Below are 18,187 nucleotides of genomic sequence, written 5' to 3' on the forward strand. Positions count from 1 at the left end.
ACCAGTGCAACCTGGCTTTCCAGCGAATGCTCAGTTTGTGACCTATTTTCTATCACACCTACAAAGAAACACAACAAATTATACCCCGGATAAGGGTCGGGCGCAGCTTTAAACCACAGGGACCCTCAACTGGAAGATACATCTAGACACAAATCAGTAGAAACCGTATGTTTGAGTCTCTCTCTCTCTCTCTCTCTCTCTCTCTCTCTCGTCTAGTTTTATAGAAGCACTTTAATAATTTTGACTGTTTTTGTGGCATCATCAGGGAAAAAGGGAAGGACTTATGACTTAGTAATGATGCAGAGTGACCAGGCGGTGAACCCCACCACCCCAACATGCCTTTGGTCCACTGGGAGTAACCAAAGACACACACACGCACACACACACACGCCTGAACAGAAACCTACACATTCCCTCAGGAACTCCACACACAATCAGGGAGAAGTGCACTTGTGCTCAGAGTCAAAAGTTAAAAATAGCCACCACATGCACAAACACACACACACAGAGCGAGAGAGAGAGAGAGAGAGAGAGAGAGAGAGAGAGAGAGAGAGAGAGAGAGACCTCGATATAATAAACTACCTGGAAGCAGCAGGGGGGGAGGTTGGCTGCGAGCACCATGGTTAAATTCTTAATCTGTAAACCCTGAGGTGGTTTGAACCAGTGAAATGTCAGCGAGATGATGATGCACAGTGTGATGTTTATGTTCATGTGAGGCATGCTGGTTCATTACAGGATGTATGTTCACATTGAGCAGTTACAAAGCAGTTACCCGAAATGTGCAACTCAAATACACTTACAGCTGACTGACACTAGAGTTGAGTGAGGCCGACATGGATATCAGACTTTCAGAATAGTAAAAACGTATAAATTAGACAATACCTTGTTTGTTTAAAAACTCCATTAAAGCTTACATTTAGCTCTGTCAGCATGTTTCCTGTAATTTGTACTGTTAGCACCGTTAGCTAAGAGCCACTGACTCAGGCATTGCAATGTTGAGAGGCAATAAATATGCTCCTAATCTTGAATTATGCCTCTTTAATTCCCTACCATCGAATATGTCAGACACAATGACACTGCATTTGGAGTCTGTCTGTCTGGCCCTTTCCATTATTCCCCGATGGACATTCACTCACTTCAAAATGACAGATAAATGCATTGTGCGGTGATGCATGTGCTGACTTTATGCCAACATCTAGTCACTTATGCATCCTAAAGTATGCCCCATTGGTGGATAAATGTTGAGGTAGAAGCAGGACCCTGGATACATCTCTATCCCAGCCGTGGGATCTTTGCAGCAACATAAATGCTACAGCGCAAATAAACATGACAAATCAAATGTGTTCTGGTCTAAGTCTTGACTGTGGGCAGCGTTTCCATTTACATAGTCGGCGTGCTGATTTCCTCGCCCACACATTTTGTATGGGAGTCAAAATTTCTTCCAGAGTACGTTTAACAGCTAAAGTATTCATGCAGGAGCTTGTTGGGGCTAAAGGGCAACAGCAGCTTCACTGAAGGGCCGGCTGATTTTTTATGCTCCACAGTATGCCTGTGTGCTTTAATCCAGAACTCATCAATTCATTTAAACTGCAGCCCATTTTTCACGTTTCATGTTGACTGCACAGGCGAGGAGGACAAAGAAGAGTCCTTGACTAAGGTTAAAGCATCTAGTATGGACAGGGAGTGAAAAATTAGCCCCCCACTGCTTCAAAACGGGCTGTGTGAGTCTCGGTTTTAAGGTTCAGGTTGAGTTCAGTTAAAAATGATAGCGATTTGGTATATAGTTGTGGGTTTGGGTCTGACAACCGGTAACCAGTTTCAACTAAAGGAATGGTGTGCTGCATTTAGGGGTCTCATGATGTGCTCGCCAATACACAGCCATCCTGAATGCTGCAGTAAAATGAGCTTTCAGACAAAAGTGCTTCCACCTTGTGTCAACAGTTTGCAGAAGGCCCCGTTCCTGCTTCAACACGTCAACGCCTCCAGTTCGCAAAAGCTGACTCTATAAAGAAATGCTTTCCCAGTTTGATGCTGAAGAGCTGTCTGCGCAGAAACCCCTGTCCTCAACGTCATCCAACACCCTCTGGATGAGCAGGTGTGCCAACTGTGAGTCAGACCCACCGTCAGCGTTGAACCTCGCTGATGTTTGTGGCTGAATGGGAGCAGCCTGGGGATCCAACATCTGGAGTGGAGGCTGTTACAGCAGCGGATTAATCCTCACGGTTGAGGAATGAGATGCTACACTATCACGTGTCCATGAAAGCCTTTTTTCGTATATTGTTGTATTGGAGTGTACTTGTCCGTGCACCACCACCAAGTATGAAGCGTGATGCATTGTGTTTGTGCGTGAGAGCAGGGCTCAGCACAGATGGAGCCCCTGATAGAGGCCTGTGCAGTCGACCACTGCAGGACACATTATGGCAATTTCCAGCTTGAGGAGCCAGCGAGCGTCAGAGCTGGCAGAGGGCTGCTGGATGAGTTCGGACCCCACAGATGTGCCAGAGCGTGACACCGACTCCTGCGCCGCTGGGATGCCGCCCGACAGGAGGAGGAGGTGAGAGGAGAACATTGGTGTTTGTCCACTTCACCTCTCTAGGTATTTGGTTTCAATTTTTAAAAGTCAGTATTTGACTAAAGAAAACCTTTTCCACAGTTAACAACAAAACCACCTGGGAAAATGGAAAGGAGAGGCAGTGCTCATTGAATTACCTCAAACATACACAACAGACCTTTACCAAAAGCGAAAGTGAAGGTATAAAACCGAATAAATGTACCGTACATTCATTGTAGCTTATTTACCAGTGAAAATGACTTGAATGTATATGTACTCATTCTTTTGTACCTGAATACCATGACTGATCTTCTGCCAGATTTTTCAAAAATGTATTTTGACTTCCTAAGGGAGACTGAATAGTAACAATTCCATTGAAAATAAGTCAACGTGCAAAATATTAAAGCAAACTGGATGCAGAAGGACATTATCGAAGCAGCTTTTAAAGGCTATAAAAGCTGTTTATTCAGTCTGTTTTCCCAAAGTAATACGTTAGAAGCTCATCACACCAAAAAAACAAAGCTATTAATACATATAAGCCTTTGAGAATTGGTCTTTAATTCAATGCAACTCTGTCACATCTATTCTTAATTAAAAACTAACCACTGATAATTTAAACTGCAATCGTCATGAAATCTGGGGGATAACAATGAATGGACGAAGGAATGCATTTGGGCTCATTTATTCATTCAATTTGAAGTAATTTTGAGAGATTTACATGAAAGTGTTTTTACACATGAACTCACACACCTGTACGCGTGTGAGCGACTGATGGCGATGCTGCTCCACCATCCCATCAATCCTCAGCGAGGTCATACAGAGTCCAGAAACTCTCATCAGCTAAACAAATCCCCGGCCCTCTCTGCTCTTTGATGAAAGGCATCTTCTACCCTGAGAAATTGTGCAATTTTCAAAGCAGATGAAAAGAGGTGAACGCTGTGATTTCTGCAGCCGGGGGCCTGATCTCCATCTACAGATTCAAATGCAGATCCCGGAGACCTGAGATAAAGACGCGGCACAGCAGCTCTGCCCCGAAACTTCAAACAACGCTGACACTTTTAATTAAGCTACAAAGCTGCTTACGGAAAACTATGTAAATGAGGATTATTTGAATAACGATTAATAACAATGGTGCTGTCAACAGTCCTGAAAAGTTCAACTCATTTTGAAAAGCAAAGGCGACTCTCTTGGAAAACATTTCATACGTTAAAGTCTTGAGATGACTCATAACTTAGGGCCAATATGTGCTTTTCCTCTCATACCATTTTGTAAGAGCTTTTTCCTCAAATGGAGTATAATCCCACTGCGGAATGAAACACTTTGATTCACTTATTCAATAAAAGAGTTCACCAAAGAGAGGGTGATAAAATTGACTGCTAAAGACAGGCTTCAGGGTTGTGATTCTCCAGAGCCTTTAAAAAAGACATTTGGAAATCACAGGCTTTTATGGAAAAGAGGCCACGCAGCGAAATGTGTTTTCTCTGAGCTTTGTCTTCCCGTGCATTTGATAGTTGGAGGTAAATAAGAGTAAGAAGACAGGTTTTAACATTGTGCATCTTTCGGCAGCTGCTCGCGTCTATCCGGCACGGAGCGACGCAGCAGGCAGCGAACGCATCCCGACCCCTGCTCCTCCGACCGAGTGCGAGATCACTCTCACATCAGCGAGCAGCACGGCGAGTGTGTGGGCGTGCAAAAAATAAAAAATAACAACAGGAGGTTTGAAGGAGCTCAGCAGGTAAACTGTTAAGGGAAAAAGGAATAAAAAACACTTTCAGCCGATTGGAGATTCACCACACGAACCCACCTGCACATCTATCGTACTCAGGGCGCCGCCGCCAGCTCACGCTTTCAAGAGTCTCTCAGTCAATTTGAGATCCAGCATGTTGCTAGGAGACAGACGTTGTCATATCGCTGCTGTTTTGTCAAAAGCTGGCTCCGAGGCACTCTGGTAAAAAAAATAAAAATACCCGGGGCGGTCGAAATGACTAGTTGACGTTGAGGCACATTATTAGAGTTCCTTCCCAAACCGTTTCATGTCACCTTGTCAACCCTTAAAAACCTCAATGTCTTTCTCCGGCGCTTTGGTACGTTAATTAAGAACTAACCCAAACAAACGAGGTGGGCAACATCATCTCCACTCCACTAAGCAATCTCTCTCCCACACACACCTCAGTGTTTACAGGAGGAAAATTAAGACGTCAGGCAAAGAGAATCACTAATAAGCCAGAGAAAGCTAGGATAAGCCTCCCCCGAAGAATGTTTGGGGTTATTTTCTATAAATTGTAGTAACTTTTAACGCTTTCTGACAACTTGATAGGCCTATCATTAAGTGTATTCATTAAAAAGCTACTATTAACAGCATGTGTTTTACCATGTCCAAATGTAAAGTATCTAACATTGCACTTAACTGATTTAAATACTTTCTCCACTAAGCTAGAGTAGGCTAGTTAGCATGTTTATCTGGTGTTAGTTTGTTTGATATTCCTAAGCTTGTATCTATGCTTAATTCGGCATAACAAACTCAAACTCAATTTCAAACAAAGTATTGAAATTTAGAAAACTAGTCAATTAGACTTTGATTCCCGGGTCAGCCCCGGGTTCCTTCTGTGTGGAGTTTGCATGTTCTCCCTGTGTAAGCGTGGGTTCTCTCCGGGTTCTCCGGCTTCCTCCCACAGTCCAAAGACATGCAGGATGGGGATATGTTCATTGGTGACTCTAAATTGCCCGTAGGTGTGAATGTGAGCGTGAATGGTTGTTTGTCTCTACATGTTGGCCCTGCGATGGACTGGCGACCTGTCCAGGGTGTACCCTGCCTTCGCCCAATGAGAGCTGGGATCAGCTCCAGCCCCCCCGCGACCCTGAATACAGGATAAGTGGTAGACAATGGATGGATGGATGGATGGATGGATGGATAGTCAATTAGACATTTGATTGAATAGAGAAGCAAAGTCCTGCTCCTTCCTTATTTTGGACAGATCATTTTTTGGATTCTGTTTTAATTGTGCCATGAATTACATATGTGATGTTTCTCATATTAAAAGATAATTTTGCACGTCAAGAAAGTAGCATTTTGTCGTATAACTGTGTAGTATATTATTTGGATGGAACATAGCTAACTTAGCCAGCTAGCTTGCCAGCTAGCCAAGGTAACGAGATCAGTGGTTTCAAACAAAACAAAAGTCATACTACAACAATCATACCACGCATGTGACTGTCTTAACTTGCAAATTATAGTTTAAATTGACAACCATGTGTCATTCAGGGAAAAATTTGTCTCCCGCTGTTTGCTACCATAACTTTTTTTTTTTTCAGAAATAACGGCCCATTGGAGACATCGGAAGGGGCGTAACTTCGCCTCACGTTTGTCATTTTATTCTCTGCTGAGAAAGATTAAGATGATTCTCAACCCTGTCCTATATCGCATTTGGGAATGTTTTTGAAAATATGTTGAAAGCAATTCTCCTAGCAACTAACAGACAACGTTAAAGTGTGAACAGGCCACAATATACAAAGACAAGACAAACAGAATCACTATAACCACCAACAGGCACACATTTCTCACCCTTGATAGAAAACAGCACATATCTGAAAAACTGCAGCACAACACAGAAAAGTAGAAACGCCTTGAAATCCCACAAGAGAGTCTCCCTGATGCTGCAATTACTGCAGACAAAGAGTATGTGTTTAAAAGATCTTAAGAAAAACATGAGTTGATCACAAGACAAAATATTTGTGTCCTTCATTACCAAAAACTGGGATTTTATCTCCGGAGGGTCCAAGGCAAATTCTCCCGGACTGGAACAAATCCGTCGTGATGCATAAAAATATATAATCCAACAACGTGGAGACAACAGTATCCTGCATTTAGAACATGAACCCGACAAGCCCGAGAGACAACATGTCGACAAACAGCAGTCCTCCTCCCTCTATGTGTTGCAGGCCTGAGGCAGCCAAAGACTCTTCAAACCTGTTTTCTCTGGAGCAGCCTGATAATTCACTGGGCTCCGAGCGCCTCGGGGTCAGACACACCTACAGTTTGTTTTCATGCTGCAGCTTACAAAACGCACCGGTGCTGTCAGTGGGTGGGTCGCAGTTAAATTGCAGCTCCTGTTAAAGTGTTTCAGGCAGTTTTTACTGGTATTTTCTTGTCTTGTCTCCTCTGACCAAATGAGTCCAAACAAACCAATTCAAAGAAACAAAAATAAAAATGCCAGACAATGAACAGCATATTGTTTATCAACTGAATTAAAGCAACACTAAAGAGTATTTAGTGCCTTAAAAGAATGTTTCCAAAATAGTTTCAGTGGTTCATCACCTCAAAACCGGGTGAACAGCACTTCAGCATTCGCTCTGCGGCCCTCTATTGGCTGTAACCGCACTATGTAACTTTGCCTAATCGGGTAGCGGTTTTGTAGTTCTAATGAGACTACGAATTTGACCTGCTTTATGGCAAGCGTTACAAAAGCCGGTAGGTGGAGGCTCTGCGTGGAGATCAGTGGGAGAACACCCGGCAGGTCGCTGGAAGATACCTTGCAGCTAGGTAGTTTTTAAATTGCCGTCATGGCAGAGCCTACAAAGAAAAGGAGGAGTATAATGTCCGATGAGGTGAAGAAAAGAAAACGGGAGCATGACAAAGAAAGACCTCGTACGAGAGTGAATATCGGACCGACTCACACTCGTTGGCGAGAGCTGAAGGAGGCTACAAAATGCAAGACGGATGGTGACTTGGCTTTGTTGCTGCTGGACTTGTAAATAATACCGGTAATCACTTTGTGTGCATCTGTGTACAATACATTGTCGATTATTTTATTGGCTCATTTTAGCTAAGGCATTAGCTATTGTGCTAATATACACTCAACAAAAATATAAACGCAACACTTTTGTTTTTGCTCCCATTTTTCATGAGATGGACTTAAAGATCTAAAATTCATTCCAGATACACAATATTACCATTTCTCTCAAACATTGTTCACAAATCTGTCTAAATGTGTGATAGTGAGCACTTCTGCTTTGCTGAGATAATCCATCCCACCTCACAGGTGTGCCACATCAAGATGCTGATCTGACATCATGATTAGTGCACAGGTGTGCCTTAGACTGTCCACAATAAAAGGCCACCCTGAAATGTGCATTTTTTTGCTTTATTGGGGGTCTGGGGACTCAGAACCAGTCAGTATCTGGTGTGACCATTTGCCTCATGCAGTGCAACACATCTTCTTTGCATAGAGTTTATCAGATTGTCAATTGTGGCCTGTGGAATGTTGGTCCACTCCTCTTCAATGGCTGTGCGAAGTTGCTGGATATTAGTGGGAACTGGTACACGCTGTCGTATACGCCGGTCAAGCACATCCCTCAATGGGTGACATGTCCGGTGAGTATGCTGGCCATGCAAGAACTGGGACATTTTCAGCTTCCAAGAATTGTGTACAGATCCCTGCAACATGGGGCCGTGCATTATCTTGCTGAAACATGAGGTGATGTTCATGGATGTATGGCACAACAATGGGCCTCAGGATCTCATCACGGTATCTCTGTGCATTCAAAATGCCATCAATAAAATGCACCTGTGTTCTTCGTCCATAACAGATGCCTGCCCATACCATAACCCCACCACCACCATGGGCCACTCGATCCACAACATTGACATCAGCAAAGCGCTCACCCACACGACGCCACACACGCTGTCTGCCATCTGCCCTGAACAATGTAAACCGAGATTCATCCGTGAAGAGAACACCTCTCCAACGTGCCAGACGCCATCGAATGTGAGCATTTGCCCACTCAAGTCTGTTACGGCGACGAGCTGGAGTCAGGTCAAGACCCCGATGAGGACGACGAGCATGCAGTTGAGCTTCCCTGAGACGGTTTCTGACAGTTTGTGCAGAAATTGTTTGGTTATGCAAACCAATTGTTTCAGCAGCTGTCTGAGTGGCTGGTCTCAGACGATCTTGGAGGTGAACCTGCTGGATGTGGAGGTCCTGGGCTGGTGTGGTTACACGTGGTCTGCGGTTGTGAGGCCGGTTGGATGTACTGCCATATTCTCTGAAACGCTTTTGGAGACGGCTTATGGTGGAGAAATGAACATTCAATGCACGAGCAACAGATCTGGTTGACATTCCTGCTGTCAGCATGCCAATTGCACGCTCCCTCAATGCTTGTGGCATCTGTGGCATTTTGCTGTGCACATTTCAGAGTGGCCTTTTATTGTGGGCAGTATAAGGTACACCTGTGCACTAATCATGATGTCAGATCAGCATCTTGATGTGGCACACCTGTGAGGTGGGATGGATTATCTCAGCAAAGCAGAAGTGCTCACTATCACACATTTAGACAGATTTGTGAACAATGTTTGAGAGAAATGGTAATATTGTGTATCTGGAATGAATTTTAGATCTTTAAGTCCATCTCATGAAAAATGGGAGCAAAAACAAAAGTGTTGCGTTTATATTTTTGTTGAGTGTATATGTAACTATTGCTATGGCTCATGTTAGCTAATCTTAGCTAAGGCGTTAGCTATTGTGCTAATATATATGTAACTATTGCTATGGCTCATGTTAGCTAATCTTATCTAAGGCGTTAGCTACTCTACCTTGTCACTGGACATCGTTCAAATCGTTCATCGTTTCCAGAGCCGGTTCTGCATACAAACAAATAACGTGCGTGCGATGGTAGGCTGCGGTAGGCTAAATTATTTACGACGGCAGTAATGGACAATTCCCTTCAAACCTGTAGGGGGACCGAAGAGGAAAAGTTCTTAAGTGTTGCTTTAAGAGGGATTGTCTTTCAAAGCTTTACCACAGAATATATTCTGAAATAACTTCTGTGTTTTATGCTATAAAGGCAGAAGGTATTTGAGAGGCTGAAAACAGCATTTTCTGCCACTTTTGCATGAAAAAATTGCTTTATGATTAATCGATTATTAAAATCAAAATATAGAAGATTAAGATTTAACTCAAATTGTTTTGTCTTACATTATAGCAAACTGAATATATAATTAGGAAAGTAATTGGAAGATTAACCAATGATGAAAACAGCCGTTAGTTGAAGCCCTCGACAAATCACAGATTTAAACATTTGCAAAACTACCTGAGAAAGTCATCTTGAAATCAAGAACACATGACTCTCACATACTACATTTGTAGTGACCTTTCACTAAGAAGCATATGATTCAAGTTTAACCTTCATGCATTAATTTCCTTTACTGAGAAAAAGTCACATCTAAATAATTTTCCTTCTGAACTTCACATTAGCTGTATCCCAACCCCACTAAACCGCATTACAGCTACTTACAATTCAATGCAATTATGTTTGAAAACGCCAAAACACGTGGAATATCATAATGAATAGCATGAACCGGCAATAGAAAGCAGAAAACGTCTTAGGACCGACATTTAAACAGGATTCAAGCAATGTCCAGCCACAAGAACATGCAGTATCCTCTACCAATGATAAGCTGTGTGTCCAGTAATCAATACTGTGTCAACACAGTCTTCCTGCAGTCATCCGAAGGGACGCAGGAATCAGCACGGAGAATAAACAATTACGCTTCAACCTGAGATCAAATCACGTTAAGAGGATGTAAGCAGTCTTTATCTGAGCACACTGCATGAATTAATATGTCCAGCATGTAGCAAACGCTCAATCTGAGAACGTAAAATCTGACTATCAGGGCTGTAAATAGCTTATGGCCTCATAATTCAATTAGGTTTGGGTTTTACGGTGCTATAAATCCATCAAAAAAGTGTTTTTTTTTAACGTAGCAAAATTTTTGATTTACAGTCCGTTTTCCTTGTCTGTCATATAAAAAGGTTCAAGTGAACTTACTTCCACAACCATTTATTAACATAACTGTTAGGTTGAGTTGACAAGTTGGGATTTCTTCCCACAGAGGAGGTGTGTGCTGCTTTAACGCTCTCTGCTTGGCATCGATAACAGGTTAGTTTGTTTCCTCCAGCTCTTCATGGTAATATGTAATGTGATTTCTTGCTCATCTCTTTCTTCTCTGCTAAATCCAAAAAAGGCTCACTCTCAGTCAGAAAAATAAAAATGTATAATAATATTGGTGTTTTGTATCATTTTTGCATCACTGAGATGAAGTACCATAATTTTTCAAGTATCTAATCTGCTAAATTGACCTCAGACATTCCTGTTGGTTATTGAATCCATTATCAGAATATGTTCTATCTTCTATCACCATATAGTGTGATATAGGATTTAATGTTATATTGTGGTATACGAGTGATATAGTGATAGTATCACAATATTTTTCCTAACAATATTGTATCAATACACGGACGATACAATCACTTATCATATAAACTGTTAATCTTGCAGTTGAACCTTTTGGTAACAATTGCTTTTTCAGTCCACAAGATGGTGTTAAGTTTTTCTGGTGTGCTCATGGGTAGAGTCAGCTGATTGGCAGGAAGTTGTTCAAAACTAAAGACGTGTTGGTAAGTCTGAATGCTTGACTGGCAAACATACGCAGGGTATCGCAAAATGTTCAACGTTGCAAAAAGATCTTATCACGACTTAAGTATAGCAAAGATGTCGTATCCTGTTGCCTCCGCGGATTCAAACCTTTAAGTATGTGAGAAAATGTCAAACTATTCCTTTAACTTCCCCTCTTGGTGCACAGAATGAAGCTGTCAGAGGGGTGTGAAGACTTTTTGGAGGCACTTGTCAGGACTTGTTAATTAAAGATCAAGCAGCAAAATGTATCAGCAAGTTTACAGTGGTGTTAATGATCATCCAAAGATCTTGTTAGACTCCAGCTTCACATCATGAAATGAATTAATCTATGAACTCAGATTAAGGAGTTTTGACTGATTTGTTTATGGATCATAATACATCTAAGAATTGATTATTTTTCTACCTCATTGCTCCATACATAGACTGCCTTATAATTATCAATCATTGCTGTTGCTTAGCACCAAGCATACTGCAGACATTTCACTTGCTTCTGTGTCCTTAAAATTGCATGAAGTCCTTTTTCTATTTCTCATAACTTCATCTTTCAAGCAAGATGAAATACTTAATTATTATAATCCCAAATAATTTGAGTATAAACCAATTAAGAATATTAAATCCCTTTATTTAATCTTTAAAAAAATGGGGAAAGTAGTAGTATAGATAGCAGAAATCCTTCAGGAACAGCTGTTATTATACAGGAGCGATAAAGGACTAACCGTCAATGTAACGTTTTTTTCCTGCGTGTGCTGCAGAAGTGAAGGTAACGGTTTCCGGGACGCCTGCTGCTAGACTTCTGAGTTTGAGAAATGGCCGTGATGTCTTCCATGGCTTATTTTCACACCCTCACTTCCCCGTCCTCGTCTCTTTTAGTGTGACAGACAGCGACGAGGCTGAGGACATGTTTGACGCTCAGCCAAGGGGAGGAATATTTCACAGAGACGGATGTCAGCGCAGACACCTCCGGCTGGTGGAAACACAAATGGGTCGATACTCTGATTGACACATAGCTCCAGTCACGGGTCAGGTCCTCCTCGGACGGACTGAGACAAATCCGTCAGGACGGACCACATGCTGGGGCTGTAGGTGCAGGCCGTCAGCCTCATGATAATTTCTACAAACATGCCAGGTCCTAAGAGCTCAACACACTGCAAAAAAACCCCAAACCAAATACAGAAACGGAAACGGTTTCCAGGGGACACTAACACACACAGGGGTGATGCACATAGCTGTTGTTGCCATGGTTTGTGACTTATGAAGTCATTGAAATCCATCAGCGGTGTTGGAAAATGAGCAAAATTGTGAGTTTTTCGGCCGGGCAACGTTGCCGGCTGTGTGCATCACGTTTTAGTGTCCCCTGGTGTCCCCTTTGTGTTACTCCCGCCATATGCTCTCAGTTTCTACACAAACAAACCAGAGGAAGTGGAAACAATGGGGTGGTTTTGAAACAAAGTAAATTAGTAATTATTAATTTATTGAATATTTTTTATACGGTATTTTTTTTTTTTTGTAGAATTAGCTCATCATTTTGCTATACACCGACTATTTTACCAATGAATGTGTTTTTAAGCACAGACGTATTTCTGAGCTGGCAATTTGAATTAAAGATTTATAGGTTCCCCCACAAAAGGGGCGCCAGTCCAACCACACTGACTGTATATATTTACACCCCTGATCCTCAGTGATGGATGAGGGACTGAAAAAGGGGGCAGCTGTGGCTCAGAGGTAGAGCGAGTCGTCCTCCAATTGGAAGTATGGCTCCTCCAGTCCGCATGCTGGCGGGGGAGATACTGAACCCCAAATTGCCCCTGAAGGCTATGCCATCAGCGTGTGAATGTATGTGAATGAGTTGGATCAGATTAGATCCTGATGGCTAGGCTGCTCTTCTGTCATCAGCGTATGAATGGATGTCGACATTTAGTGTAAAGCGCCTTGAGTGGTCGAAAAGACTAGAAAAGTGCTATAGAAATATAGATCCATTTACCAAAATCATCTTCTAGCTCTGTATGAAGAAGGGTGAAAAAGAGACTTTGCCAGTATGAACCTCGGCTTTCTAATTCTCACTTTTACAGACAGCAGTTGATAGTCTCTCTTCCAATCATCCTCCAGAAAATGTCCCCAAATAAATAAGCTTTGATATTCCTACACGCCTTATCCTTGGCTCGCTCGCAGTCTTTAAAAGGGAGCCGGCGTTGGTGCATCTGTAACCTTGTGATGCCGGTAACGACATGAAGGGATGACAACAGAAGCTCCAACATCAAAGCCCTTCAGCACAGATACACATATAAACAGGAAAATGTGCAGCAGATTACCAAGGCCAGTTATTCAACAGCACTTACACGAGCTAGGTTACAAGCCACAGACACACACACACACAAGGCATGGCGTAGAAATGACTCCCACAGCTCGTTTGTACATTAAGAAGAAAAAGAGTGTGCCTCTCAGCATCGTATCGACACTCACTTAAGATAATGGGTCCTGTTGGGGAGGCTATAGATTGGAGAATGAATCTCGGAGCTTGTGTATGCCGGCAAATGGGCAGATAAAGGGTTTTGGAAAAGGACTTTGCAGTAACAGTGGTGGCAATTTGTCAGGATTAAAGCAGGATGGTGTCTGTCATTGCGTGTGTGTGTGTGTGTGTGTGTGTGTGTGGCAGCGTCAGGTGTTGCTCATTAACTCCAGGTTGTCAGGGAGTCGGGGCACTGAATTGCGAGAACGCAGAGGCCACCTGAGGCTTCTTCTGCTTGAGAAATCATAGATTATAAAAGTTGCGTTCATTTAATTGTAGGTATAGCATGTCAATATATATTTCTTTTTCTAATTGTGTTTTTTGTGATGAGTACTTTCACACATTACCTTAATGTTACGCAGCGAAAACTTGAGGTGGATTTTGCTGAGCTTAAACACTTTGATCAAGTTGTGTCTAACGTACAAATTCTAAACGTACTTTAGTGTACAACAACACAAAGGCTCAGTAGTCCGAACCTGGGGGGCAAGTGGGTCCTGAGCCTTCAAGTGAACTATTCACATGGGTGTTAGATGGGTGACCTGAGAGGCAGTGACCCATCATGCCACCTTGTGAGTCGTGGTTATGAGTCGGAGTGTTGATGGTTGTTGATTTGTCTAGGGACTGATCTGAGGACTGTATTGTATGCGGTTGATAAGTCATTAAAACACCTCCTCTGTTGAGAGATTGTCGTTCCAGGTTCCCAAAAATGGCTTCTTCGATATTTCTCTCAAACCATATATCTTCCTTGGCCAGAATGTGAGATACCTGCAAAGTAGAATATCTGGTTCACCTTGGCCTGCTGCCACATGCTTCTCACAGAATTAACGACACTACAAGTCCAGTTGCCTATAAAGCTTTCAAAGACTAGCATGACCTGGATGACTGAGAATCCTCACAGACATCTTACCAGAGGGAACTCAAATTCACTCAGAGCATTTTGCTGAATAGAAACTCGATGAAATTGCTTTAAAGAACTGAGGTAGGAGTTTATCCCAGACAGACTCTGCTATGTGTCAATGGGATCGGAACGGCGAGTTGGTCCTCTGCCTGCAGGAATATATTCTAACCTTTATTGAAAAGTTTTGCAACTGTATGAATATGTTTGATATATATTATTTTGCAAGGGAGTTTGTTCTTCTCGCCACCGGGGTGTAAAGGCCTTATTTGCTGAAGCATTAATTAAATCACAAATTAATTAATTTGTTGATAGACAGAAATGAATAAACAGCTTCTCAAAAGTGGTGAATAGCTGCTTTTCCACTGTTTTATAAAACACAGACAAACAGAGCAAAATGAAACAAGACCTCACTTTTGGTTCTGGTGATAAGTGATGGAAGTTTATTATAGACTAAGTGATTTAACAAAAAGCAAATTCAATTAAAAAAATAATCAAGATGTTAATCAATCATTTAAATGGATTAAAATAAAATTATTTAAATAAATGGATTAAAATAAAAAAAAACATTTTTGGCCCCAATGCAGATAAATTTAGTTTTATATATTGTTTTGAAATCCTTGCCGCTGTGACAGGTCTAATTGATTAAATTAATTATTGTCCCGTTCTATTAAGTGTGTCGCAGCCATTCCAGTGAGCTGCTACGTACAATACTAGGGTCCTGGACCTCTTTACCCTGCAATAGCATGTCAAACTGGCTGCTGTGAAAAGGGCATATTTGCTATTTGCGTTGTGGTGATCAAAGTATGAAAAAAAACGAAAGAACAAACAGCAACTTCTCTTTACAGAGTTTGGTTAATGAATAAATCACACACCTTCGACAGACTCAAATAGGTGCTCACTTACAGGAAAAATAACTTTTATCTTTGATCAGCATGACAAACGCTACAGTGGCACATCTCCACCGGAAAAAGACAACCGAACGGATAATTCGGTTTCTGCTGCTTCGTTAGGGCCTCTTCACACTGAAATAGACCAGGAGAAGTTGGTTTTCAGATTGAAAAGCTGTCTGAAACTTGCAGCTACAAAAAGTAATTGAACAGACTAGTGTGGGGGACATGTTCTCCGTGTTTCCCTCGTTGTTTGCAAATTAAAGAGATGTTATGTTGCTGTGAACAGGATTGTGGTCGGTGGAAAATTGAAAAATAAAGAAAAGGAGAACTGCCCCAGATTATATGATTGTCATCCACCTGAGCTGAATGATGCCCTTTAACCTGTACAAACCTTAGACGCACACCATCACTGAGGAACCAGTGATTACCTCCCTCCAACGCTATTCTTTCTCTCACACAGCATTTCTCTCTTTGAACCTCTAGCCTCACATGTTTCCTGGCACAAGAGCCCTGCAGCCGAGAGAACGAGGTGGGGGGAAAAAAATACAAATGTCAAATATAAACCGCACAGACGCGCACACTGTACATGTACATCGGACAACCTGACCTTCAACAGCGTCTCCTGAGGCCAAACATGCTAAAGGCTACCTGTGTTCAAGCAAAGATCCCCGACAGCCTCCTGCACATGCTTTTCAAGCAGCACCTCCAATGAAAGGCCTGAAAATATTCCCTCTCTGAGCGGGATCTGCTACCAGACACAGCTGATGGAAAGCCTGAGGTGAACACGGAAAGCAATTTGTCTCCGCAAAGCCATCAGACCAGCAGCTGAGGTGTTACTGTAGTTGTCAACAAGTAACCGACATTCAAAGAAACATCCAGACAAAGGACGCGCCGTCCTTCCTTCTGCAGATGTTGTGATGCAATGGGATTTAATCAAGCACTTCCTCCTACACACTGAGGCATTGTGTCAAATACATGCATACATACATTGTCAGAGCAACCAGACAGAACAGCAATCACCACGCCTGAGTGTTAAACCCAGCCAGGACTTATTACTCTTATCTAGATGATGAACATGATCCGCCAATTCATTATCAGCTAGTCCATGAGCAATGATTTTGATCATTTTTGAACTGCTTAAACAAACATCAAACATACAAAGAAAGCGAAAACATTACATGTTGCTATGATATTTAAGCATGTTCCTTTTTGAACACACAATGATATACTAAATGACATATGGTAAATATGAGCATATTAACATACGTTGGTGCGTATTTTAGCACAATAATATACTAAATGTACATGTTAGTATATGAACATATTAAAGTTAGTATGCATATAATAGCATATTCACATACTAACGTTAGCATCTATATATTGCCATACCATGCTAGCATGTTAACATTCCATCACTTTTTGCTCTTTTTTATCAATTAAACAACTAACATCTGGAAACATGATGCATAGGTCAATTCAATATATTTGTTGATTATGTAAATAAACATTTTTAATTTTCTATGACTTAGTGGTGAATTTGACTATATCAGTTCCATGAAGTACATATTAAGAGGGTTATGTTTGGTGCTGTGTCGGTGTGATTGACACCTGTCTCTGGCCATAATCTTCAGCCACGGTGGTTTGCCACTCACTAAGCTGAGTTTGGCTCTACACAGAAGTCAAATTTCGAGTTTCTGCCTGAAGCAGCTGACAAAATAGTGTGTAGAATGTAAACTCCACAAAGTGTTCACTGAGGCCGATGGGCGACGGCGATACTGCATCGATATCCGTCTGCGTAGCCTCAAAAGACACTGATCGTTAGCCTTAAGTTGTTTGGTTTATCATTTTTAACAATGTTTTTCATGCTTGCAATTTTGGCTTAAATACATTTTCTATTATAGCTTCCAAATAAATAACAGACTTGACAGTGATTTGGTTTCCACCGCATTTACACATCACACTCTGTTCTCTGACAGCAGCACAGGTGTGGACTTCTGTGAGCGAGACGAGCTCCAGAAACACCTGGCGGATCATTTTGCACCTTAACCTAAATGTTAATGACTCGAACAGTTGGTGAGAAAATTGACTGATAACAAGCTTCGAGGAGGCCCGCCAATGTAATCAATGCGAGTAAAAAGAAAAAACATTTTTAAAAAGGACCAGACAAACAAAGACACAGTCAATGAAGAGCACAACGCACACTCAGCAAGCGAGTGCTAAACAGCCGTCAGCTGTTTTGTAGGGTCACTGTGGACCGAAATACGCCGACTCCCCTGTGCAAAAAAAATAAATGAAGGGGGAAGCAGATGGGAGAGGAGTTTCACAGCAGGAGCATCAGAGTGCTGCAGAGGTCATAAATCAGCCGCTTGGCATCGTGTGTCGTAAGCCACGCAGCGGAGTCAGACTCCGGGCATGTTTCAATCAACAGGCCAACAGACAAGCTGACAGCAAGACACGCACAAGCGCCAAAGGACTATGACCGGCTCGATTAAGATACGACATGCTGAGGAAAAGACAGACATATATCAAGAGAAAAGGAGGGAACACCGTGAGTGAACTTCGAAATTGGGAAGCAGAATATGCAAATCGAGTCAGAGATATAGGTCATATATCTCTGGAGTTGATAATCATGGCAGCTTTAACATACCGTCATACAGAGTGGAGGCTACAGAGGAAGCACAATCTTGAATGAATTCTCTCAGGCTCCTATACGTTGATCTGAATCCCTTTGTTTGCTGGTCAATACGAAGATTCAACATTTGTTTTGTTCCTTTGTTTCCTCATGGAGACTATCTGGTGATCCGAAAATACATTGATATGAGTGTAATGACTATAAAAACCACATAACAGTCAAATGCAAGCTACGAGCC

At 42.0% G+C, this 18,187-nt stretch overlaps 1 protein-coding gene across 2 annotated transcripts in view; it reads right to left on the minus strand.

The window, feature by feature from the left end:
- The window catches only part of rnf152 (ring finger protein 152), a 45,975-nt gene that overhangs the window by 8,686 nt on the left and 19,102 nt on the right, over nucleotides 1–18,187 (minus strand). The window lies entirely within an intron of this gene.

The sequence above is a fragment of the Eutrigla gurnardus genome (assembly GCF_963514095.1).
Source record: "Eutrigla gurnardus genome assembly, chromosome: 18".
Lineage (NCBI taxonomy): Eukaryota > Metazoa > Chordata > Actinopteri > Perciformes > Triglidae > Eutrigla > Eutrigla gurnardus.